At 46.6% G+C, this 26,641-nt stretch overlaps 1 protein-coding gene and 1 long non-coding RNA gene across 3 annotated transcripts in view; one reads left to right on the forward strand and one right to left on the reverse strand.

The window, feature by feature from the left end:
• The window catches only part of LOC137535602 (zinc finger protein 585A-like), a 393,680-nt gene that overhangs the window by 289,660 nt on the left and 77,379 nt on the right, over positions 1-26,641 (reverse strand). The gene's annotated exons all lie outside the window — the stretch shown is intronic.
• Positions 1,401-6,277, forward strand: LOC137535613 (uncharacterized). The gene is made up of 2 exons (XR_011024416.1): positions 1,401-2,781; positions 4,887-6,277. It is a non-coding gene; the product is annotated as an uncharacterized lncRNA (long non-coding RNA).

Here is a 26,641-nt window from a genome sequence, read left to right on the forward strand (position 1 = left end):
TCCTTCGTGCCAGAAGGAACTGTTCCACTGAGGAGGGTTTTGAGGCCGAAAGCAGCACTCTCGGACACAGATTCACACAGAGAGGCTTCCCTGCTAGGGTGACTGATTGAGGATGCCTACAAACGGGCTAAAACTACCAAACACTAGGAAACCTTACAAGACAATACTACTGAGATTCAGGGCAATAGGGGACCTCCTAGACTGGCTCCTTTTCCAACCAGTCACATGCTATTTTCCAGATTATACAAAAGTACTGGCTGGTTTTGAACCATGACAAGGATCTAGCTAAGGTTCTGCCAGACCGCCCTGCAGTCACGTACAGACGTACCAGCAACCTTCGTGACTTACTAGTTCACAGCATTTACACTAAAAGGGTTTCCCCAGCACCCACCTGGTTACCGTCACGCCCCAAAGGTTCATTCAGACGTGGGCATTGCAAGGCAGGTGCGTATATGCCCTGTGATACAAGTCTGAAGAGTCTGTGTGAATGACTGGCTGTTAGGTAAGAAACACATTAGCAAGCTAGTCAGTAGGTAGAGAGGACATATTTTGCATCTTTTAGTAGTGATGGACCATTCTCCATAGAAAATCATTGGCAAGAACACAAGGTTACTGCAAGTTATAAAAACATACGGCTGTGCGCTGCGGTCACGCAGTGGGCATGAGGGATGAATCATACTTCCAAGTTGTGGATAGGCTGATGGTCGACTATACCCTCTGCAAACAAGTACTGAGCATGCGTGGCACGTGATATGGTTATATAACATTGTGTTGCAATAAGCACGTAACCCTGAATTAACTGTTTCAGGAATTGCACGTTCACACGGGACTTAACCAGAACTAGTCCTGTTCATGAGAATATTGACTATAAGTCATCCAATCATAGCAAGGCTCGTGCCTGAGCATCCCCAAGATGCAATAGGGAAATTGGGTGGAGCTATGAGTATAAGAAAGAGAGATTCCCTTGCTCTGATGGGACTCTCCACTACTGACGAGTTGTGTGATGTTGTGTATGCGCTGCCTCCTGACGATCGCTGGTCCCCCGATACGGAGTGATGATGCAATATCCGGTAATGTATTGATTCTTTACTCTATTACTTATCCATGATTCACTGCTATACCTGTAAATAATGTAAATAATTGAATAAATATCCTAATACAGTGTGAAGCCGTAAGCTATGTATTTACCTAGTCTGTGTGCTAGTGTGAGTCGAGTGTGAGGCCTTAGCAACGCCAAAAACATAGCATTACATAAATGGCGACGAGGATGACTTTTGACCTCTGAAATATATTGCCTATGATTCTGTGGGTCTCTGGGTGTAATTTTGCAAAATTTGGCATTTTGCCAGTTAGTGGGGCAAGTAATCTAAATCTTTGCAAAATTGCCCCTGTATGGTATATTGACTTGATACTTGATATATATATATCTTAGGACAGATTACAGGTGTGGGAAAAGTTTGGAGTCGATAGCTCCTCCCACTTAGTTTCAAGTCAAGATATCTTTTGAACTAAGCAAAATTTATTTGTGGGAAGTTTGACCATTGGTGTCTAGAAATTGAGGGGCACCTCTGGTCAAAGCCACGCCCAGTTGGCAGTGTGCCAAAAGTAAGGCAATATGTTTAAGAAAAAGGCCAAATGCCTAAAAGAACCTGCGGAGATCCCCGGCTGGACCGAGTCTCCGTATAATATTATAGCAGTAGAATTAGCTAGCCATGGGTTGGTAGAATTGTGGGATAAGCAGTTGAAAGAATCAGAACCGGTTGATTTAGTTCAAGTACTTGAGAAACTCCCTACCAAGGTAGGTGATGCAGTTACCCCAGCTAGAATTAGCTGGGTGTTGGCCTCTGCATATCGTGGTGTGCACAAGCGATTGCAGAAGGCGTTCCAGGATCAAGAAAAGGCGGAACAGGCTCAACTTGAGGTTGAGGGACGCTGCCTGATGCTGGAATATAGTGTTTCCCCGTTAAAGCGGGTGATGTTGTTGCTCTCTCTAGATGTAGATAAGACTCTAGGGGGGGGCCCTGTTAAGGCGGGGCATGATGTCGCTCTCGGGCGGCATAGTGGGATGTTGTTGACAGCTTATAGAAAGCTTCAACAAAGATTGTGTAAGTTGAAAGAATCAGAATCCCTCAATGTTGTTACTTTACTTGAGGGTATTCCTGTTGGAAAAAGGGTAGTCCTGTTAGAAAAAGGAACTAGAGTAGGATGACAGAGTGATAGTTGCACAAGTGTCATCACAGGCAGCTGCAGATAAATACCAACATGTAACAGAATCTGCAGCTGGTAAAATAAATGTGCTGGAGGAAGTAGCTGGGGAAGAGGCTCCTGTGATGACACATTTTGGATTGTTATCAGTGGAGCAGGGAGCTTCTGTAAATAAAAGGAAGCCAAACTCTGCCACTGATCATTGCACAAGAAATAGGACAATGTGCATTGAACTGGAATTGGAAGTGTTTAGCACAAAAGTATTTTGTTCCATTTGAAAAGATTAGGAATAGCTGGGAACTTTCTTTAGGTTGTTACTGCTGTTTTTGTCCCTCTTAAGGAAAACCCCATATTTTTAATGATAAAATATGGATGGGAAAAAGGGGCAGAGAGTAACCTGACAGTGAATCTCAGCTTTTACTACTACGGTTTTTAATACAGTCTGTGTCTTTGTTGGTAGATTTCGGAGTATAATCTTGGAGTGCTGTGTTTAAACTTGTAAAGCAAATTCCTTAAAGTGACAGTATCTGACTGCACTTGCAGAGTTGAAATGGTAATATAATCTGGACAAGACAGGTGGGTTAACATTGTTGTTTCTAGTGAATGTTTTATATGGTGAATCCGTTATAGCGAGTCCTGATTAATCGTGTATTCATATGTCTGGTTTTTGTTTAATTGAATGCATAGAGGAATGTTTTTTTTTTTTAAATGCATTTGTGCACGGGCGGTGAGTGCTCCTAGGGAATGTATGCGAGCCAGTGAGTGTTTGAGATGCTGCTCTCCTCAGCTGGGGGCGCTTGGCAAGCATTATTTTTTTTTTTTTTTTTCATTCAGGAGTACATGTTGTAAAAAAAATATTGACCTTTAACTCTTACTTCATGGGACATGCATCTTGTTTGATAAAATAAATGGTTAAAGAGGTGAGAAATAGTAAAGCAACTTTCTTGTGTGCGTTGTGTGTTGTGCTGGGTTTTGCTAGAACTTCCAAATCCCTGCAAATGCTCATTTTTTTTTTTTTTGGGTTACAGGGTTAAATGTGATTATGATGTCACGGTGACATCTGTGCCAGCAAAACTTTTCCCCTGGTTTCTAGCTATAATTGTGCAGGAGTGAAATTGTTTACCTGTTGAGCTGAAAGCTAGATTAGATGAGACTGTGTGAAAGAAATAGAACTGTGAAGTCTATTATGGCAATGTAGCATGAAAATATTGCGTAATTAGACTGGAAAACCTTTTTATATAATATGCCAGTGTCTCTGCGTCTATTCAGAGTTTTGTTTTGTTTTTTTTTGCACTGCACATGTGCAGGGAGGGGCGCAGAAACACAGGGGAAAAGTTGAGGGGGGATAGGGCCAGAGGCGGCCAGCGTGTGCGCAACGGTGTATGAGGGCACGCGCGTGGCGGGTGCATGTGCACAGCGGGCACATGCATGCGCAGCGAAAGGCCTAGCTTGGTTTTTTTTTAAACGGGCCAAGGTCATTAGTTACTAAATGAGATTTGTTTGTCTTGCAGAGAAATGCCTGGTTTCTCTAGGGTTGAATGTTGTACTGACTAGCTGAATGGCGTGAAGTGGCAGAATGTGTTGATGATGAAGTGTGAATTGAGTTGTTTCTAATGAATTGTATGAAGTTTGCTTTGAGACCTTACTGATATAGTGTATTATATGTTTAAGAATACCTCTGTTAAAGATGCTAGAATGTATGCATATGCTAGTTTAGAATAATACAAACAAACTGTGAAGATGACAGATTTTTGTTTATACCAGAAACTAGCTGGTGGGGTGGTTAAAGTAGAAACGATTTCTTATTGAAAAATGCATAAGGATGCGGTAGCTCCATATAGGGGAAAACCTGTATCAGCTGGGTTGGATTTGCATGCTTTAGAAGTTGTTATCATTAACCCCTCACAGGTTACAACCATTCCCACAGGTATAGGATGTAAAATACCTGACTAACATTATGGGCAAATAGCTACCCAATTCAGTTTTGCTCAGAAAGGAGCTATAGTAATAGGAGGAGTAATTGACTCCGACTATCAAGAATAAATTAAAGTGATCATGATTAACCTGGGAAATAGTGAGTTAATTATTGGAAGAGGAGAGAGGATGGGTTAAAGTTTTTAGGGGAGGACACTGTGTATACACAGGCCAAAGAGTTGTATAGCCCAGGTTCTCCTGAGGGCCCTTTTACACTTAATGCGCTGGTATGCATTAGTAGTAGTACGCATACAATTTTGTTGTTGTTTGTTTTTGTTTTTTCTTGTTTTTTGTTGTTGTTGTTTTTTCCCCAATGGCAATGCATTGTGAAAAGATTTCAATGTTTTTTCAGTGTATGGTGTGAAAGAGGCCATAGGGGGACACGGACGCTGGACTGTACATCAGTTGTTATTTTTTGATTACAGTTAACAGCAGCTGATTAAGTGTAAAGGGACCCTAATTCCTTTATTTGTAGAGAGGGAAGCCCATCAGTAAAGGGTGATGAATATTTTGGTTCTACTAATACAGTAAATGTTGGAGCTAAAATGTGGGTCAGAATCCCCAAGGACCGCCTCCTCCAGCAGATGTGATTGCAGTAGGCAAGGACCGAACTCTGCTGGAGGCCAGAACAGGAAAAGTGGGAATATATCCTACAGGAAAAAATGTTATTTGCAAGAATAAGTCACACTTGTTTGGGTTTTTTGCAGATTGATCTCCATGTCTATGGCATTGTCCTTGGAATCCTTGGTATCGTGTGGTTGGAAAGCTGTGGCGTTAATGCATGGACTTCAGGTAGTCGAGTAACCGATACAGGGGATCCACGGTGACTTTCGTGTGGGGAAATAAAACCAAGAGTTGTCTACAGAGAAACTTTACCGGTAATGCCAGGCAAGCATGTGACGTTCTCAATGTTACTTTCAATGGACCATGTCTCGGTGGGGCCTACTTTGATATTTGTGGATATGATGGATGCTAAAGTGGACCCTGGGCATATAAAGAGACTACCTTCCACTTGTGTAAAGGTGGGGCAACATGCCTAAAAGACTGTGATTCATGCTAAAATCACGTTTCCAGCTGCCATAAACTGTTCTAAACCACACCAAATACGGAGAGAGTGGTATGACACTTTGTTAGATGGATATGGGACATTGACTGGAACTCTTAATAGTTTTGATATTGAAACATTAGCAAATAGATTGCATAACGTTGGAAGTAAAATAAATGATGTTTTAAAATTACAAGCTAAATGGATGCCAACTATATGGGCGCCATTTAAAATTACAAGCTAAAATAGATGATGATTTGCTTGGCTTAATTAACGCAAGTGCCTCTGTTATGTATGAAACAGATGTTAATATAACTAGAATTGTAAACTGGACTATCTGTTCCATGCAAACCTTACAACAGCAACAACAGAAAGAGTTATTTCAAACTATGTTGTTGACTGGAAATGAGGAGGTTTGGAGGACCGTGTTCAGTTCCATGATAAGAACTGATCACTGGATAGATATCAAAGCACCTAAAGTGATGTGCAATGATACATTTTGCATGGGACAATTGACACTTTACAATGTTACTAAAAGTGGTATAATATGTAAGTATGTTATTTTGCCATTATTAATTGGGCCAGAAGGTGATCAGCACTTCTGGGTTCCTACGTTTTATGGACAGGTTATTGATGACAACAACAGAACACATGATTTGACTTTTTGTGATAATACTTTAAACAGTAAAATATGTAAGTTACAGTCTACTGTATATGAACCTTGTTTGTTACAGAACACTGTAAACAAATGTGGGTGGACCATAATGCCTATAACATACCGCCGGATGGTGGAAATAACACCTCAAGTGGTATGTGTAGTGACAGATCGTCAGGTGGTCCCTAAAATGAGGGTGCCTTTTGCAGGATGTATACACAATATCTCTGTATTCCAATGGGAAAATGAAACTTTTATGTTGATGCCCGATATAGCGTTAACTACAAATATTTCCTGGCAAGGCCAAGGTTTGGAAGTTCCCAATTGGGATCTAAACCTGACTAAACTAAAGCGGATTGTTGAAAAATCTAACGGAAGTGAAAAAGTGCTATTAAAAAGTTGAATAGAAGTATAATCGTACACCAGCTCAGTACTACCGTGATTGCAAACAAAATTGTTAAAGTGGGCTCTGCCATAGCAGATGCCACCTCTCACCACTGGTGGGATGTATTTATGGGTTATTCGCCATCAGCAGAAACAATGATGAAGTGGATAGTTCATCCTATTTTTGATTGTAATGATTGTTATAGTTATCCTATCCAGATGGAACTGGTATGTGGCATATGGGATCTGTTGTAAGGGAAAAAGTTGTCATGGTTTCATATGTTAATGGTCATCACTAAGGACCGAATGTGATACAAGTCTGAAGAGTCTGTGTGAATGACTGGCTGTTAGGTAAGAAACACATTAGCAAGCTAGTCAGTAGGTAGAGAGGACATATTTTGCATCTTTTAGTAGTGATGGACCATTCTCCATAGAAAATCATTGGCAAGAACACAAGGTTACTGCAAGTTATAAAAACATACGGCTGTGCGCTGCGGTCACGCAGTGGGCATGAGGGATGAATCATACTTCCAAGTTGTGGATAGGCTGATGGTCGACTATACCCTCTGCAAACAAGTACTGAGCATGCGTGGCACGTGATATGGTTATATAACATTGTGTTGCAATAAGCACGTAACCCTGAATTAACTGTTTCAGGAATTGCACGTTCACACGGGACTTAACCAGAACTAGTCCTGTTCATGAGAATATTGACTATAAGTCATCCAATCATAGCAAGGCTCGTGCCTGAGCATCCCCAGGATGCAATAGGGAAAATGGGTGGAGCTATGAGTATAAGAAAGAGAGATTTCCCTTGCTCTGATGGGACTCTCCACTACTGACGAGTTGTGTGATGTTGTGTATGCGCTGCCTCCTGACGATCGCTGGTCCCCCGATACGGAGTGATGATGCAATATCCGGTAATGTATTGATTCTTTACTCTATTACTTATCCATGATTCACTGCTATACCTGTAAATAATGTAAATAATTGAATAAATATCCTAATACAGTGTGAAGCCGTAAGCTATGTATTTACCTAGTCTGTGTGCTAGTGTGAGTCGAGTGTGAGGCCTTAGCAACGCCAAAAACATAGCATTACATGCCCACACTACACAACTTCATGAGATGTCGTTGTCGATTTGTGATTCGGACCTTCATTAACTGCAATACCCCAGGGGTGGTATATGTGGCCAGATGTGAGTGCAACCTCTTATATGTGGGCAAAACTACCAGACCACTGAAAGAGAGAGTGTTAGAACATGTGGGGACATCACACACAGGAGAGAAACATCTGTCGCTTGACATATGAGCAATGTGCATCCGAACAGACGGCTTCAGGCTCCCTGCACACTGCAGGCGATTCCGATTTTTAATCGTTTTTTACATCTGATTCCAATTTCCGATTTTAAATCATTACTGCATGCTGCATTTTTCCGGTGTTTTTCTGTTGATAGCCTTCAGGGAAAATCGGAATCAGATTTTGAAAAGCAGAATTGGAATCGCAAATCAGATTGGCAGTGTGCAGGAAGCCTGAGATTGTTTTCTGGGGCATCCAACAGTGGAGGAACGGGATTGGAGGAGGAGACCTCGATAGGAAACTTACACAAATACAATCTGAATGGATCTATACATTGGATACGAGAGCTCCCAAGGGTCTCAATGAGGACTTCAATCTCGCCTATTTCCTCTAGCCTTTTCCAACTTGGGTACACGCTGATCTCTCATGGTTGGCTGAGTGACTGGGAATCTAGCATCCCTTGTTTTTCTCATCAGTGTTTTCAAAGCTGATTGGTTCAATCGTTATTGTATGTCTGTGTTCATTTTCTTCCCTCCGCTGGGTGTATCAGCCCTTACAAGTAGATCCATTCATTTAGGCACCTGTATGAGATTTTGGGATGGATAGGTGTCCAGAATAATCAAGCTATATCCAGGAAGTGATGTGAGACTGGTCATGTGGCCTGGTCTAACCAGGCTGTACACAGGAAGTGATGTCAGAATGATCATGTGACCTGGTTTAGTATGCACACTCTCATTTCCCTCACAGCTTTACTCCATGCCTGTAGAAAGTCGCCCTGGCTTCCCTTAGCATACACGTGATTTCCTGCACCATGTATTGGACAACGCTAGTGTGGATATTGGGAATGCTGTAGATGTGATATACTTGGACTTTGCTAAGGCCTTCGACACTGTTCCCCACAGAAGTCTGGTGCAAAAGTTGAGGATGCAAGGACTGGGGAAGAGTCTGTGTGCATGGATAGGGAACTGGCTAATGGACAGAAAACAAAGAGTTGTGGTCAATGGATCGTACTCAAAATGGGAGACTGTTAGCAGTGGGGTCCCACAGGGGTCTGTACTGGGTCCAGTGCTCTTCAATTTATTTACTAATGAGCTAGTAGATGCAGTAGTGAGAAATGTTGCTATTTTTTTTTCAAGCTCCGCCTCCCCACTGGGTTACATCCTGATTGGCATAAGGCATTTGCCTATAGTCAGGCACTGTTTGCATCATTGCTTGGAAAAAAAATAAAGAGAAAAATAGATCTTTTTAATCATCAAGGCTATAATTGAGCCAAATAGGAATCCAAAAGATAGTATGCTCTCTGAAATAGTACCTTTTCAAATGTAGAAGGTGCAAATAACCCGTTACCTCCCCTATTTCCCCACCCCCAACCCCACTTCGCCCCCATACAACTTCCATACATTACCCAAATGACACACCTCAGTCACCTCCTTCCAGGCTGGATTAAGTCCATCACTGGACCATCACTCCGATGGAATACTGAACGAACACAGAAGGATCCGCAAACCAAAAACTGGCCGAAAAACGCCGATGCCCTCCACTCAAGAACCCCACACGGCAACTGCAACAAAACCACAAGGCTCAACCGATGCGCGTCGGGCCCACAATCCGCCCCCAGCCACAGCCAAAAGTGAACCCGCAAGGGGAGGGCCCCACGCAGGCGGGAGAAGGACACGCTCTACCTCACACCATTTTAAAGAAGGGGTGCCGTTTCTCTGCCAGAAGGGCACGCACCCTTGGGTCCATTCTTTCTCCTAGCTGTTTCCAGTCTACCCTCCCGTCTCGCCCCCCTACATGGCTTGCAACAGTGGGATCCTACCCCTGTGGGTTCCCAACTTGTCATTACTGTCATTGTCACAAAAAGGGATTGTCCATTGTCTCCTTTGCGACTGGTAGTAGTCTCCCCATTAAACAGTATGTGAATTGTGATACCAAGTACGTCATTTATGTTATTTCTTGCACCTCGTGCCGCTAACAATATGTGGGGTGTACCACCCGCAACTTGAGAGCCCGCATTGCTGAACATTATTGTGGTACGAATTGGAACACCTTCAAAAAGTCGGTGGTCTCCAAACATTTTCAAAACGTCCACAAGGGTGATCTTTCCTCCTTTGTTTCAAGGAGTGGAGCGGGTGGTGAGTCCCAAGAGAGGTGGTGACACTTACAGATTACTTTTGAGGCGAGAGGCATATTGGATCCACAAGATGGATACCCGTATTCCAAAGGGTCTTAGTACACGTTGGGATTTGAGTTTAGTCTATGACTACTGAATTTGCTTCTCCCTCCTTTTTACCCTCTCATGGGACTCAGGTTCTCTCTCCCCTCCTATCTATAGTATGTCATGTGTAACTTGAAGCATTAATGTTCCTTCCAGCGGTGATGTTTTTACATTACGTTGAAAGACATCCATGGCAACAATTACTAGGTAATGCCTAATGATGTTGATCCAGGGATTTTATCTGATTGCCATCTTAAATCGGGAAGCAAATTTTTCCCTTTTGGGGCTAATTGGACCATGCCTTGTAAGGGTTTTTTGCCTTCCTCTGGATCAACAGGGATATGTGAGGGAGCAGGCTGGTGTTGTGCCTTCCTCTGGATCAGCAGGGATATGTGAGGGAGCATGCTGGTGTTGTACCTTCCTCTGGATCAGCAGGGATATGTGAGGGAGCAGGCTGGTGTTGTACCTTCCTCTGGATCAGCAGGGATATGTGAGGGTGCAGGCTGGTGTTGTGCCTTCCTCTGGATCAGCAGGGATATGTGTGGGTGCAGGCTGGTGTTGTGCCTTCCTCTGGATCAGCAGGGATATGTGAGGGAGCAGGCTGGTGTTGTACCTTCCTCTGGATCAGCAGGGATATGTGAGGGAGCAGGCTGGTGTTGTACCTTCCTCTGGATCAGCAGGGATATGTGAGGGTGCAGGCTGGTGTTGTGCCTTCCTCTGGATCAGCAGGGATATGTGAGGGTGCAGGCTGGCGCTGTGCCTTCCTCTGGATCAGCAGGGATATGTGAGGGAGCAGGCTGGTGTTGTGCCTTCCTCTGGATCAGCAGGGATATGTGAGGGTGCAGGCTGGTATTGTACCTTCCTCTGGATCAGCAGGGATATGTGAGGGAGCAGGCTGGTGTTGTACCTTCCTCTGGATCAGCAGGGATATGTGAGGGTGCAGGCTGGTGTTGTGCCTTCCTCTGGATCAGCAGGGATATGTGAGGGTGCAGGCTGGTGTTGTGTCTTCCTCTGGATCAGCAGGGATATGTGAGGGAGCAGGCTGGTGTTGTACCTTCCTCTGGATCAGCAGGGATATGTGAGGGTGCAGGCTGGTGTTGTGCCTTCCTCTGGATCAGCAGGGATATGTGAGCGTGCAGGGTGGTGTTGTGCCTTCCTCTGGATCAGCAGGGATATGTGAGGGAGCAGGCTGGTGTTGTGCCTTCCTCTGGATCAGCAGGGATGTGTGAGGGTGAAGGCTGGTGTTGTACCTTCCTCTGGATCAGCAGGGATATGTGAGGGTGCAGGCTGGTGTTGTACCTTCCTCTGGATCAGCAGGGATATGTGAGGGTGCAGGCTGGTGTTGTACCTTCCTCTGGATCAGCAGGGATATGTGAGGGTGCAGGCTGGTGTTGTGCCTTCCTCTGGATCAGCAGGGATATGTGAGGGTGCAGGCTGGCGCTGTGCCTTCCTCTGGATCAGCAGGGATATGTGAGGGAGCAGGCTGGTGTTGTACCTTCCTCTGGATCAGCAGAGATATGTGAGGGTGCAGGCTGGTGTTGTGCCTTCCTCTGGATCAGCAGGGATATGTGAGGGTGCAGGCTGGTGTTGTACCTTCCTCTGGAGCAGCAGGGATATGTGAGGGTGCAGGCTGGTGGTGTTCCTTCCTCTGGGTCAGCAGGGATATGTGAGGGAGCAGGCTGGTGTTGTGCCTTCCTCTGGATCAGCAGGGATATGTGAGGGAGCAGGCTGGTGTTGTGCCTTCCTCTGGATCAGCAGGGATATGTGAGGGAGCAGGCTGGTGTTGTACCTTCCTCTGGATCAGCAGGGATATGTGAGGGTGCAGGCTGGTGTTGTGTCTTCCTCTGGATCAGCAGGGATATGTGAGGGAGCAGGCTGGTGTTGTACCTTCCTCTGGATCAGCAGGGATATGTGAGGGTGCAGGCTGGTGTTGTGCCTTCCTCTGGATCAGCAGGGATATGTGAGCGTGCAGGGTGGTGTTGTGCCTTCCTCTGGATCAGCAGGGATATGTGAGCGTGCAGGGTGGTGTTGTGCCTTCCTCTGGATCAGCAGGGATATGTGAGGGAGCAGGCTGGTGTTGTGCCTTCCTCTGGATCAGCAGGGATATGTGAGGGTGAAGGCTGGTGTTGTACCTTCCTCTGGATCAGCAGGGATATGTGAGGGTGCAGGCTGGTGTTGTGGCTTCCTCTGGATCAGCAGGGATATGTGAGGGAGCAGGCTGGTGTTGTGCCTTCCTCTGGATCAGCAGGGATATGTGAGGGAGCAGGCTGGTGTTGTTCCTTCCTCTGGATCAGCAGGGATATGTGAGGGAGCAGGCTGGTGTTGTGGCTTCCTCTGGATCAGCAGGGATATGTGAGGGAGCAGGCTGGTGTTGTACCTTCCTCTGGATCAGCAGGGATATGTGAGGGAGCAGGCTGGTGTTGTGGCTTCCTCTGGATCAGCAGGGATATGTGAGGGAGCAGGCTGGTGTTGTGCCTTCCTCTGGATCAGCAGGGATATGTGAGGGTGCAGGCTGGTGTTGTACCTTCCTCTGGATCAGCAGGGATATGTGAGGGTGCAGGCTGGTGTTGTGCCTTCCTCTGGATCAGCAGGGATATGTGAGGGAGCAGGCTGGTGTTGTTCCTTCCTCTGGATCAGCAGGGATATGTGAGGGAGCAGGCTGGTGTTGTGGCTTCCTCTGGATCAGCAGGGATATGTGAGGGAGCAGGCTGGTGTTGTACCTTCCTCTGGATCAGCAGGGATATGTGAGGGTGCAGGCTGGTGTTGTGTCTTCCTCTGGATCAGCAGGGATATGTGAGGGAGCAGGCTGGTGTTGTACCTTCCTCTGGATCAGCAGGGATATGTGAGGGTGCAGGCTGGTGTTGTGCCTTCCTCTGGATCAGCAGGGATATGTGAGCGTGCAGGGTGGTGTTGTGCCTTCCTCTGGATCAGCAGGGATATGTGAGGGAGCAGGCTGGTGTTGTGCCTTCCTCTGGATCAGCAGGGATATGTGAGGGTGAAGGCTGGTGTTGTACCTTCCTCTGGATCAGCAGGGATATGTGAGGGTGCAGGCTGGTGTTGTACCTTCCTCTGGATCAGCAGGGATATGTGAGGGTGCAGGCTGGTGTTGTGCCTTCCTCTGGATCAGCAGGGATATGTGAGGGAGCAGGCTGGTGTTGTTCCTTCCTCTGGATCAGCAGGGATATGTGAGGGAGCAGGCTGGTGTTGTGGCTTCCTCTGGATCAGCAGGGATATGTGAGGGAGCAGGCTGGTGTTGTACCTTCCTCTGGATCAGCAGGGATATGTGAGGGAGCAGGCTGGTGTTGTGGCTTCCTCTGGATCAGCAGGGATATGTGAGGGAGCAGGCTGGTGTTGTGCCTTCCTCTGGATCAGCAGGGATATGTGAGGGTGCAGGCTGGTGTTGTACCTTCCTCTGGATCAGCAGGGATATGTGAGGGTGCAGGCTGGTGTTGTGCCTTCCTCTGGATCAGCAGGGATATGTGAGGGAGCAGGCTGGTGTTGTTCCTTCCTCTGGATCAGCAGGGATATGTGAGGGAGCAGGCTGGTGTTGTGGCTTCCTCTGGATCAGCAGGGATATGTGAGGGAGCAGGCTGGTGTTGTGGCTTCCTCTGGATCAGCAGGGATATGTGAGGGAGCAGGCTGGTGTTGTGCCTTCCTCTGGATCAGCAGGGATATGTGAGGGAGCAGGCTGGTGTTGTTCCTTCCTCTGGATCAGCAGGGATATGTGAGGGAGCAGGCTGGTGTTGTACCTTCCTCTGGATCAGCAGGGATATGTGAGGGAGCAGGCTGGTGTTGTGCCTTCCTCTGGATCAGCAGGGATATGTGAGGGAGCAGGCTGGTGTTGTACCTTGTTCTCTGGTTGCACTTGATGGATGTATGTCTTTTTTCAACCCAAATAACTATGTAACTATGTAACACAAGGGTGGTGTAGGACCACATCCAATGGGAGGCATCTATCTGCTGTATCACAGGTATTTAACCTTTAGTTTCATTTTGGCAACTCAGCTCTGACTTGAGCTGTTGCTGCTGGAAATGTTGTTGATGGGGGGAGTCTAATGTCTCTATTGTATGTTGCACTGTACACTATCTTTTCCTGATGAAGCCTTTCGGGGTGAAACATGTGGAAACTGGTGCCACTGTATATATTTGCACCCTATTATCTTATTCCCTCAGTTAGTGAGCAGTAGACTTTTTACAGGGCCTTGTGTCCAATGAGGGCAGTGATTCTTCACTCATTGGTTACACTGACCTGCATCTGTCACTGCTCAGCCCTACATGTCTGTGAGATAGCCACACCCCTCCCTACCATTCACATATTAGGGAGGTGAGGGATCAGCGATAACCCCGAGCACCCCTGGGGGGCATGTGAGCCTCCCTCACAGACTCATGTGGGGAGCTCTCTTCACGTGGATTGTATATTAGATATTGTGCACTTTACAACTGATGACCTCTAGTACCTCATAGGGCTGTCCTTTGAACTTCGAGCGTTGGCAGTGATGAGATGCCTTTTATGTTACACACGTTCAAACAACATGATTGTAATATGCATTGCAAATTAGAGGAGTCGGTGGAATCCCAAACTGAGGAGTGGGAGAGTTTTTATACTGACTCCACAGCCCTGCTTCCTCTAGCCAGGTGAGGACTGTGAGCTCCATCTTCCCTGGCCGTGTCCTTGTCACGTTCTGCGCAGTGGTGGCCAGTCATGCTCATCTGCGTGTCCTGGCCATGTGTGTGCCCCTATCATCACGCTCCCGTGGCTGGAAGCGTTCTGTGTGGCCTGGCCATGTGTGTGCCCCCATCATCGTGCTCCCGTGGCTGGAAGCATTCCGTGTGGCCTGGCCATGTGTGTGCCCCCATCATCGTGCTCCCGTGGCTGGAAGCGTTCTGTGTGGCCTGGCCATGTGTGTGCCCCCATCATCGTGCTCCCGTGGCTGGAAGCATTCCGTGTGGCCTGGCCATGTGTGTGCCCCCATCATCGAGCTCCTGTGGCTGGAAGCGTTCTGCGTGGCCTGGCCATGTGTGTGCCCCCATCATCGTGCTCCTGTGGCTGGAAGCGTTCTGCATGGCCTGGCCATGTGTGTGCCCCCATCATTGTGCTCCCGTGGCTGGATGCGTTCTGTGCGGCCTGGCCATGTGTGTGCCCCATCATCGTGCTCCCGTGGCTGGAAGCGTTCTGCGTGGCCTGGCCATGTGTGTGCCCCCATCATCGTGCTCTCGTGGCTGGAGGCATTCTGCGTGGCCTGGCCATGTGTGTGCCCCATCATCGTGCTCCCGTGGCTGGAAGCGTTCTGTGTGGCCTGGCCACGTGTGTGCCCCCCATCATCGTGCTCCCGTGGCTGGAAGCATTCTGCGTGGCCTGGCCATGTGTGTGCCCCCATCATTGTGCTCCCGTGGCTGGAAGCGTTCTGTGTGGCCTGGCCATGTGTGTGCCCCCATCATCGTGCTCCTGTGGCTGGAAGCATTCTGTGTGGCCTGGCCATGTGTGTGCCCCCATCATTGTGCTCCCGTGGCTGGATGCGTTCTGTGCGGCCTGGCCATGTGTGTGCCCCATCATCGTGCTCCCGTGGCTGGAAGCGTTCTGCGTGGCCTGGCCATGTGTGTGCCCCCATCATCGTGCTCTCGTGGCTGGAGGCATTCTGCGTGGCCTGGCCATGTGTGTGCCCCATCATCGTGCTCCCACGGCTGGATGGGTTCTGCGTGGCCTGGCCATGTGTGTGCCCCATCATCGTGCTCCCGTGGCTGGAAGCGTTCTGTGTGGCCTGGCCACGTGTGTGCCCCCATCATTGTGCTCCCGTGGCTGGAAGCGTTCTGTGTTGCCTGGCCATGTGTGTGCCCCCATTATCGTGCTCCCGTGGCTGGATGCGTTCTGCGTGGCCTGGCCATGTGTGTGTCCCCATCATCGTGCTCCCGTGGCTGGAAGCGTTCTGGGTGCCCCCAGTATAGGTTAGATAGGTAGGTGCCTCCAGTATAGGTTAGCTCTGTATGTGCTGCCAGTATAGGTTAGACAGGTAGGTGCTCCCAGTATAGGTTAGCTCTGTATGCACCCCCAGTATAGGTAGGTGCCTCCAGTATAGGTTAGTTAGGTAGGTGCCTCCAGTATAGGTTAGCTCTGTATGTGCTCCTAGTATAGGTTAGATAGGTAGGTGCCTCCAGTATAGCTTAGCTAGGTAGGTGCCCCAGTATAGGTTATATAGGTAGGTGCCCCAGTATAGGTTAGATAGGTAGGTGCCCCAGTATAGGTTAGATAGGTAGGTGCCTCTAGTATAGCTTAGCTAGGTAGGTGCCCCACTATAGGTTATATAGGTAGGTGCCCCAGTATAGGTTAGATAGGTAAGTGCCCCAGTATAGGTTAGATAGGTAAGTGCCCCAGTATAGGTTAGATAGGTAGGTGCCTCCAGTATAGCTTAGCTAGGTAGGTGCCCCCAGTATAGCTTAGATAGGTAGGTGCCCCAGTATAGGTTATATAGGTAGGTGCCCCAGTATAGGTTAGATAGGTAGGTGCCTCCAGTATAGGTTAGATAGGTAGCTGCCTCCAGTATAGGTTAGATAGGTAGGTGCCTCCAGTATAGGTTAGATAGGTAGAAGCCTCCAGTATAAGTTAGATAGGTAGGTGCCTCCAGTATAGGTTAGATAGGTAGGTGCCTTCAGTATAGGTTAGATAGGTAGGTGCCTCCAGTATAGGTTAGATAGGTAGGTGCCTTCAGTATAGGTTAGATAGGTAGGTGCCCCCAGTATAGGTGTAACATCTGTAAACTTGGCGGCTGCGGATACGCATGTTATACCCGCAGCCGCCTTCGTTCCCCGTTCACAGGCCTTCTTGGTCCCGGCGGCGTCCAGCACGCCGGGAACGGTGTTGTTTCTTGCTCATGTGGACTTTGTGTCGCGCGGGCGTGCGCAGAGACAGGACCTTTATGCTGGAAGAAGGCGCGTCAGCTGACCTGCCGGTCGGCTGACGTCAGGAGTGACTCGCGCCGCTCGGATTGGCTGATTGCTAAGGGGCGTGGTGCTGGGCTCTCCTTGGCTTCTTAAGCCTTTACTGTTCATTGGCAACTCGTCTGCTGTTGCGAATACACTCGTGTTAGCGCTCAGACCTAGTGAGGTTCCTGTTGATGATAGATGTATATGCAGTGTTTGCGATATACATCTATCTATAGTTAGTTATTATTACATTGTATTCCGATAACCTGTGTATGATTCTGGCTACTCTCTGACCTTGCCTGTTAGTACCTTACCAGCTCCTCTGGCAAGGTTAAGCCAAACTTCTTTCATTATTAGTACTTTGCCAGCTCCTCTGGTAAAGGTATTGTTAATTGTGTTGGTAAACCCTCCAGCTCCTCTGGAGAAGTCTATACTGTTGCAGATAGTACCCACCAGCTCCCCTGGTGAGGTCTAGCACTGTTGTTGCAGATAGTACTCACCAGCTCTTCTGGTGAGATCTATCCTACTGTTGCACCAAACACCACACCTTACTCTCAGCCAGCTGTACTAGTATTATTGGTGATACTGCAGATCACCACATAATCAGGTATAGCGTCTGTATTATTTGTGATTCTGCAGATCACAAATGATCAGACGTCTGAGTTGCAGCACCCAATCGTTACAATAGGTTAGATAGGTAGGTGCCCCAGTATAGGTTAGATAGGTTGGTGCCTCCAGTATAGGTTAGATAGGTAGGTGCCCCCAATATAGGTTAGATAGGTAGGTGCCCCCAATATAGGTTAGATAGGTAGGTGCCCCCAGTATAGGTTAGATAGGTAGGTGCCCCCAGTATAGGTTAGATAGGTAGCTGCCCCCAGTATAGGTTAGATAGGTAGGTGCCCCCAGTATAGGTTAGATAGGTAGGTGCCTCCAGTATAGGTTAGATAGGTAGGTGCCTCCAGTATACGTTAGATAGGTAGGTGCCCCCAGTGTAGGTTAGATAGGTAGGTGCCCCCAGTATAGGTTAGATAGGTAGGTGCCCCCAGTATAGGTTAGATAGGTTGGTGCCTCCAGTATAGGTTAGATAGGTAGGTGCCTCCAGTATAGGTTAGATAGGTAGGTGCCTCCAGTATAGGTTAGATAGGTAGGTGCCTCCAGTATAGGTTAGATAGGTAGGTGCCTCCAGTATAGGTTAGATAGGTAGGTGCCCCCAGTATAGGTTAGATAGGTAGGTGCCCCCAGTATAGGTTAGATAGGTAGGTGCCTCCAGTATAGGTTAGATAGGTAGGTGCCTCCAGTATAGGTTAGATAGGTAGGTGCCTACAGTATAGGTTAGATAGGTAGGTGCCTCCAGTATAGGTTAGATAGGTAGGTGCCTGCATTATAGATTAGTTACGTAGGTGCCTCCAGTATATGTTAGCTAGGTAGGTGCCCCCCTCTCCCCGGGGCCCCTTCCTCTCCCCGGGGCCCCCTTTATGCTCCTCCCTCTATGTAAAGTTAGCACAGTGGGAAGGCTGATAAGAGGAACTCACCTTCCTGCTCGCTCCAATCGCCGCTGGTCTCCTCTGCATAGCCGCCAATACACGCTCTACTTCCTGGTTAGAATGTGTAACAGCGGCTATGCAAAGGAGACCAGCGGCAAGTTGGGCCTGTAGACACACCCAACTATCGTCAAAACCACCAAGTTGCAACGATAGATGGGTAGAAAAGTTTGACGTGGGTGTGCGAGCCTAAACTCTTACTCTCCTCCAGGTGTCTGGCCTATATGTGGCTGCTGTGAGGCTGGCTTCATCAACACACAAGAATGTATCTGATGATATTCCTCTATAAACTGAATATAATGATTCCACTCTGTGTATATGTTACGGCCAGAACCCGAAGTTTGGCCACTTCGGGTTCTGGCCGGCCAATGTGCGCAGTGGCCGCTGCGCTGCGGCCAACGTGAGGAATGGAATGAATCATGTAAATCATGTATATTCTGGCCGCAGCGCAGCGTCCAAATGTATCGCAACTTAGTTATTTTAATGAAATTAAGCCGGCGGCAATGTAGCAGATGAAGCCGCCGGCTTTTTCTCTGCCTCTCCCCCCCCCCCCCCCCCCTCTCTCCTTCTCTTATTATGGGCAGCACTCGTGTCCCCCTCCAGAGTCGTTCGTCGCACCAGGAAAGCAGAGCGGGGAGGCTGCAGACATCGCTTCTGCCAGCATCCCGCTCTGCAGGAACGGCAGGCTTCCCTGCCGCGACGAACGACTCTGGAGGGGACACGCGTCCCCATAATAAGAGAAGGAGAGAGAGGCGGGGGGAGGAGAGAGGGGCAGAGAAAAAGCCGGCGGCTTCATCTGCTACATTTCCGCCGGCTTAATTTCATTAAAATAACTCAGTTGCGATACATTTGGCCGCTGTGCTGGGGCCAGCAGATACATGAATGTTGCAGGATTCATTCCATTTCTCACATTGGCCGGCCAGAACCCGAAGTGGCCAAACTTCGGGTTCTGGCCGTAACATATATAACAATAATGTCTCTCCTTACTATATACAGAGTGTACACACATAATAAGCAGCGTCTGATAGGACCGTAATACCTTTTTTTTCATACTCTCTGACTCTGCTGACAAACACTGGCTGGTTCCTAATTCCATAGCTTCTTTCACCCAGGTTTGGCCGCGGGTTTCCTGGCCTCATGGGATCCCCTAGAGAGTTTATAAGCCATCCATCACAGATTACACTGACAGAACCTCATAAACCGCAGTCTTCCCCAGAGCCATCCATTACAGATTACACTGACAGAACCTCATAAACCGCAGTCTTCCCCAGACTGGTAGGAACCGACCCAGCAGGTGTCCGACACATAGCTGCCTTGTGGCCTGAGTTCAAAGAAGACAGGAGTGATCCTTATCACGCCATCTGGGGACTCCCAAAAGTTCAGCAAACCTTACAAGCTAGATTTAATAATAGGCACAGTTTTGTAATATTTCTGGTGTCCCCAAGACAGCAGGTCCCTCAAATTCACGGAGTTTATTAGACTCCACGTGACACTGGTTCTGAGAGGTTTCCGTACCAATCGGACCCCCAGAACTGAAGTAAGACTGTTTTAAAATAACCCTCTAATTCCTCAAGTTTGATATCATTGTTATCGATAAATTCTGATCGACCTAAAAATGTTATTAGATTTAACATAACCTGTATGGTTTTGAAGATTAGCACACCTATCATGATTCAGGTATATTCCTGTGTCCATGAGAAGGGGCGGGCACATCTCATGTTCCAAAGAGGTGTGTTATCCACACCCCCTAACCCCATAACTTAACTGGGCCCCGGTTGTCCAGGGTCCTTCACCTTTAACCTGACGTCGAATTAACATCAATCGTCCAGCCCGCCAGGACATGGGCCAAAACCTCCTTGGATTATTTCTCACAAAGGCCTCAGGCCGCATGGCAACCGCCATCTTGGACCTCCTCCAAAGACTTGCGATTGCCGCATGGACTACCAATAACGGTATTTGAACTGTATATTAAGACATTCTGTTTCTTTTCATCTCTACTCTCTTTCTATCAAACCAATCTGTTCTGCCGGACAGGTATATCTATCTGTGGGCTGACATAGGCTGTGTGTATGTAGTTTTTAGAATAAAACTAATGATTTTATCATTCAGTCTGGTGCCTGTTCTGGTCATCTGATTGCTGCTATAACGAATCTGCCCTCTGAAGAGTCAGTCATACTACCGCATTGTGTTATTACTTGCTTATAAATTGTTGATTTGCTAGCCAGATTGTAAATAACCGTTTTTTCCTTTTAGGAGTAGCTAGCTGGAGACTGTCTGCTCCATCCATTCAATCAGACAGTGGTGGCAGCGAATTTACCCGATTTCCAGCGCAAAATCGATATTTTTAGTTTACCAATTGTACCTACAATTGTGATTGTACATGTATGGGCACCTCCAACCAATCTTAACCGTTTACTACGCACACAGTGAATTTGCCTCCAGGAGTCTCTAGTGCATAAGACCTGCATGGCAACAGTGGCCTAGTAATACGGGATTGGTGAGCGATTGTCCCATTACATATCGTCGGCAGCTGTGCGATCAATCTGTATTGTCAGTCTGCTTACCGTACTTCCTGCGTATGCTAACGGGAGCAGATTGGACGGGATTGGCACGCTCTGTCGCATTAACCTTCTTCCTCTGACAATCCAGCAACCGGTCTTTGTTGTCCGTCTGCTCACCGTACTTCCTGCATACGCTAACGGGAGCAGATTAGACGGGATCACGGGGCTGGATTGTCACAACATCTCACATAGATCTGGTCATCAGAATGTAAGCCAGCAATCACCCAATCTCTCTAAGCCTGAGATTCACAGCCATGCAGCTATATGCAAAACCACGCCCCTGCCACACCCCCAGCACTTCCCTAATCACACATTCCTAGCCATGCAGCTATAAAGCCACGCCCCTGCCACACCCCTAATTACACCCCTAGTCACGCATTCCCAGCCATGCAGCTATACACAAAGCCATACCAGGGAGACTTAAGCCACGCCCCTGCCCCACCCTTAACTACTTAAGGACCACAGTCTTTTCGCCCCTTAAGGACCAGAACCTTTTTTCCCATTCAGATCACTGCAGCTTTCACGGTTTATTGCTCGGTCATACAACCTACCACCTAAATTAATTTTACCTCCTTTTCTTGTCACAAATACAACTTTCTTTTGGTGCTATTTGATTGCTGCTGCGAGTTTTAGTTTTTATTATATTCATCAAAAAAAGACATGTATTTTGTAAAAAAAAATGATTTTTTTAACTTTCTGAGCTGACATTTTTCAAATAAAGTAAAATTGCTAAATACATTTTTGTTCAAATTTATTGTGCTACATGTCTTTGATAAAAAAAAAATCCATTAAGTGTATATTTATTGGTTTGGGTAAAAGTTATAGCGTTTACAAACTATGGTGCAAAAAGTGAATTTTCCCATTTTGAAGCATCTCTGACTTTTCTGAGCACCTGTCAGGTTTCATGAGGGGCTAAAATTCCAGAATAGTACAAATACCCCCCAAATGACCCCATTTTGGAAAGAAGACATCCCAAAGTATTCACTGAGAGGCATGGTGAGTTCATAGAAGATTTTATTTTTTTGTCACAAGTTAGTGGAAAATGACACTTTGAGACACACAAAAAAAGTTTCCATTTCTGCTAACTTGCGACAAAAAAAAAAAAAAAATGAAATCTGCCACGAACTCACCATGCTCCTCTCTGAATACCTTGAAGTGTCTACTTTCCAAAATTGGGTCATTTGTGGGGTGTGTTCGCTGTCCTGGCATTTTGGGGGTGCCTAATTGTAAGCACCCCTGTAAAGCCTAAAGTTGCTCATTGGACTTTGGGCCCCTTAGCGCAGTTAGGCTGCAAAAAAGTGCCACACATGTGGTATTGCCGTACTCAGGAGAAGTAGTAGAATGTATTTTGGGGTGTATTTTTACACATACCCATGCTGGGTGGGAGAAATATCTCTGTAAATGAGATTTTTTTTACACACAATTGTCCATTTACAGAGATATTTCTCCCACCCAGCATGGGTATATGTAAAAATACATCGCAAAAAACATTATCCTACTTCTCCTGAGTACGGCGATACCACATGTGTGACACTTTTTTTGCAGCCTAGGTGCGCTAAGGGGCCCAACGTCATATGAGTACCTTTAGGATTTCACAGGTCATTTTGAGGCATTTGGTTTCTAGACTACTCCTCACGGTTTAGGGCCCCTAAAATGCCAGGGCAGTATAGGAACCCCACAAATGACCCCATTTTAGAAAGAAGACACCCCAAGTTATTCTGTAAGGAGTATGTTGAGTTCATAGAAGATTTTATTTTTCATCATAAGTTAGCGGAAAATGACACTTTACGAAAAAAACAATAAAAATCAATTTCCGCTAACTTGTGACAAAAAATAAAATCTTCTATGAACTCACCGTACTACTAACAGAATACCTTGGGGTGTTTTCTTTCTAAAATGGGGTCATTTGTGGGGTTCCTATACTGCCCTGGCATTTTAGGGGCCCTAAAGTGTGAGGAGTAGTCTTGAAACCAAATGTCTCAAAATGACCTGTGAAATCCCAAAGGTACTCATTGGACTTTGGGCCCCTTAGTGCAGTTAGGGTGCAAAAAAGTGCCACACATGTGGTATCGCCGTACTCAGGAGAAGTAGTATAATGTGTTTTGTGGTGTATTTTTACACATACCCATGCTGGGTGGGAGAAATAGCTCTGTAAATGGACAATTGTGTGTAAAAAAAAAAATCAAAAAATTGTTATTTACAGAGATATTTCTCCCACCCAGCATGGGTATGTGTAAAAATACACCCCAAAACACATTATACTACTTCTCCCTGACAGCGGTAGTTGCACTCTGATACCTTGGTTGAATATCTACGTGCTAAACGCATCCCCAGGGGATTACGATTAAATATACGCCCCTCATTTTGTAGAAACAACAGGGACTACTGTGACAAGTGGTACAAAATTTTGAACAAATGCAGCCTTGACCTCATCACCTTAACGGTCCAAGGTATTCAGGGTGAGATCACAAGACTGGAGGCTTTAGCATCTAATCTTTGCACCAAACTTGAATCTGTCCTCATCGAGGACGATTTTGAGATATACTTAGAAGAACATAACGTAACCCTTGAAAAGTATAATTCCTATGTATGGAGTAGCACTCTCTGGTAAACCATCCAGTAAGGAATGGTAGGTGTGCTGGAGAAAGATCCCGGACACCACAGGATCCAATAGTATCCAATCGTAATAATCCGCACCACCTTGTAGCATGTATCTTCATTTATTGGTAGAAAAAGACAAACAAATTAAAAAGAACTGCATGGCAAGACAGTCCGCTGTTTCGGGCTACCTGCCCATCTTCAAGTTGCCCAGTTCTGATTAAAACACATATCAAAAGCACACATATATACAAGTATCATCCAATCACAGAAGGTATACAAATTAGAGGACCTGATGGGGAACTGATCATTGATGTATATATATTGCCTTTGTATCTATTTATGTAACTTCTATTTATGGTATGTTTATATGTTTTTTTCCATAGGGAAGGTAGGATATAATTGTGTTGATTACAAGCACGAGCGGTTGAGTCATTTTTCCATTATAATTTTTTCTTTATTATGTGGAGGGAATGATTCTGCCTCCAGTAGTTTTTGCAGGAAAATGTACATATACAATTTTTCTATATAATTGGTTGCTTTTGAGGCAATTTTGTAGTCCATCATGCCTTATCTGGTTGATATGTTCCCCCTCTTTTTGGACCCTAGTGATCGGTAGTCTGACCACTGGGGTTTTTTGATTGGTCGACGGATCCTGTATACCTGGGGCGTCTGGTTTCCGTGACGCCTTGCTGTACGGAGCGGTGTTCCGCCTTATACGGAGTACAGGGTCTGCGGGGTAAGGTGATTCCGCCTTGTTACGTAATTTCGCCAAGCTGATATGAAATTCCTCCTTATTACGGAATTCCTCCTTTTTGTTACGGAATTCCTCCTTTTTGTTACGGAATTCCTCCTGGTTACGGAATTCCTCCTATTTACGTGATTCCGTTTTATACGGAAGTTTTTAGGCGTTCTCTTGGCGTTTTATGGCGTTCTTTCCGGCGGCATGCTAAGAGATTGACATTCTTTCCATATATAGTGTGTAGTACACGCTCCTTGTTATTTCTATTGGACGGCAGACCTTTCCTATCAATCCTTATCAGTGGGGGTTTATTTATAGTTTTTTTCCCCATGTGAGTATTTACTCTTAATTTTTGACACCCGCTCGTGCTTATATATGCTTATATATGCTTATATTCATATATCGATGGGGCATGTTAATAATGATCATTATTGTGTTTTTAGTGCTGGGAATTTGAAATTCTTTTCCAGCCAATCAGCTTATTGTGTGGCCTTGTAGGTGTGGCCGGAATATGTAAATGATCAGTTCCCCATCAGGTCCTCTAATTTGTATACCTTCTGTGATTGGATGATACTTGTATATATGTGTGCTTTTGATATGTGTTTTAATCAGAACTGGGCAACTTGAAGATGGGCAGGTAGCCCGAAACAGCGGACTGTCTTGCCATGCAGTTCTTTTTAATTTGTTTGTCTTTTTCTACCAATAAATGAAGATACATGCTACAAGGTGGTGCGGATTATTACGATTGGATGCCCTTGAAAAGTATAGACAGGAGGTCATGGCCAAAAAACTGGATACATTTCATCGCGATACCCTTGACTATCAAGAAGATCGCGTTTACACGTAGCGTGGAGACAGGCGACCCAGACGCCGCCCACAGGCCCCGGGTAACCCACCATCAGAATCCAGTTCAGGAGAGGGTTCCTCAGGCTCAGGGGGTTTTTTAGGAACACGCCCATGGGGCAGAGGGGGAAGAGGAAGAGGAGGGGCAGACGGCGCCCCAGCAGACTCGAGAGTGCTGAGGAGCCACACACAGGGGAGGACTTAGTGGTTAACCTATCCTCACATATTCTCACCGACCCTGAACGTAAGGACGTGGGTCTGGGATTTGTTCCCACCCACCCTGGTAACTTGCTTGAGCTTGATACTGACTTGTTTCATTTTTTTTAGGACATTGCGCATCAGGGCCTCTTTCAGCAAACCATCCGCCTCGCATATTCAGCCCTCCCAGACCATCAACCTCTTCCCACCAGACGTTGACCTCACCATGTGTAGATCAAAGAGTAAGTGGCAACCACCAAGTTCCTCACCAGCAGTAGAGACCTTCATTAACATGGTCCAACAGACCTAGCCTCGGTCGGCCGACAGGGATACCAATCATTCAGTAACTTACCACGCCAGGAGCGCCAGGCGCTTAAGTCTTTAGGCAACAATACCCAGTTGGTGTTCAAGCCGGCCAACAAAGGCGGGGCCACTGTTATCATGAATGCCACGGACTACAGACTTGAGGTAATGCGACAACTGAATGACACTAATGTGTATCTCAAACTTCCAGGTGACCCCACAGCCGCAATCAAAAAGGATATCGATACCCTTGTTTCAAGTGCCTCTGAAGTGGGCATTATCTCCAACAAACTCTCTGATTTTCTCTGCACTCCATTTCCTCTTATTCCACACTTCTATATCCTTCCAAAAATACATAAGTCACTGGTTAATCCTCCTGGCAGACCTATTGTGGCGGGCACTTGTTCGGTTTTTCAACCTTTGGCTATTCTTCTTGACCAAGTATTCCAACCACGGGTGACGGCTATGCGTTCTTTTCTATTAGACACCACGGATTTCCTCTCCAAACTTTCAGGCTTTGGGTTCTTTCCGTCTCCTGTACTCCTCTGTACCATGGATGTCACCAGTCTATACACTTCCATCCCACATGACACAGGCATAGAGGTGATCCAACAGAATTTGGGCAAATTATCCTTACAATCATCATTGGCAGACTTCTTGTTGGCCCTGTTGAGCCTGGTCCTGAAGCGCAACTATTTCTGCTTCGAGGGCACGTTCCACCAACAGCTACAGGGAACGGCAATAGGGAGCAATGTCGCTCCGGAATATGCAAACCTTTTCATGGAATGTTTTGAGGAAACTTGTCTACACGCACCAGCTATACCTCCAGTCAGACTTTGTGCCGGCTAAGGTATATAGATGACATCTTCTTTATCTGGTCAGGTTCCGAATCCCAACTACTTTCTTTTAAAGAGGATCTAGATCATTGCTTCCCCACCATTTCTTTCAGCCTAGACTACAGTGCCAGTGAAGTCCACTTCTTGGATGTAAGAGTCCAAATGGTGGATGGGACCATAAGAACTGCCCCCTGCAGAAAGCCGACGGACAAGAACACTTATCTGTTGGCTAAAAGTTACCACCCAAAACGCCTAAAACGGGGACTTCCGTATAGCCAGTGTTTGCGCCTCAGACGCATCTCTTCTACCGATGAAGCCTTC

This window comes from Hyperolius riggenbachi, chromosome 10 (assembly GCF_040937935.1).
Source record: "Hyperolius riggenbachi isolate aHypRig1 chromosome 10, aHypRig1.pri, whole genome shotgun sequence".
Classification (NCBI taxonomy): Eukaryota; Metazoa; Chordata; class Amphibia; order Anura; family Hyperoliidae; genus Hyperolius; species Hyperolius riggenbachi.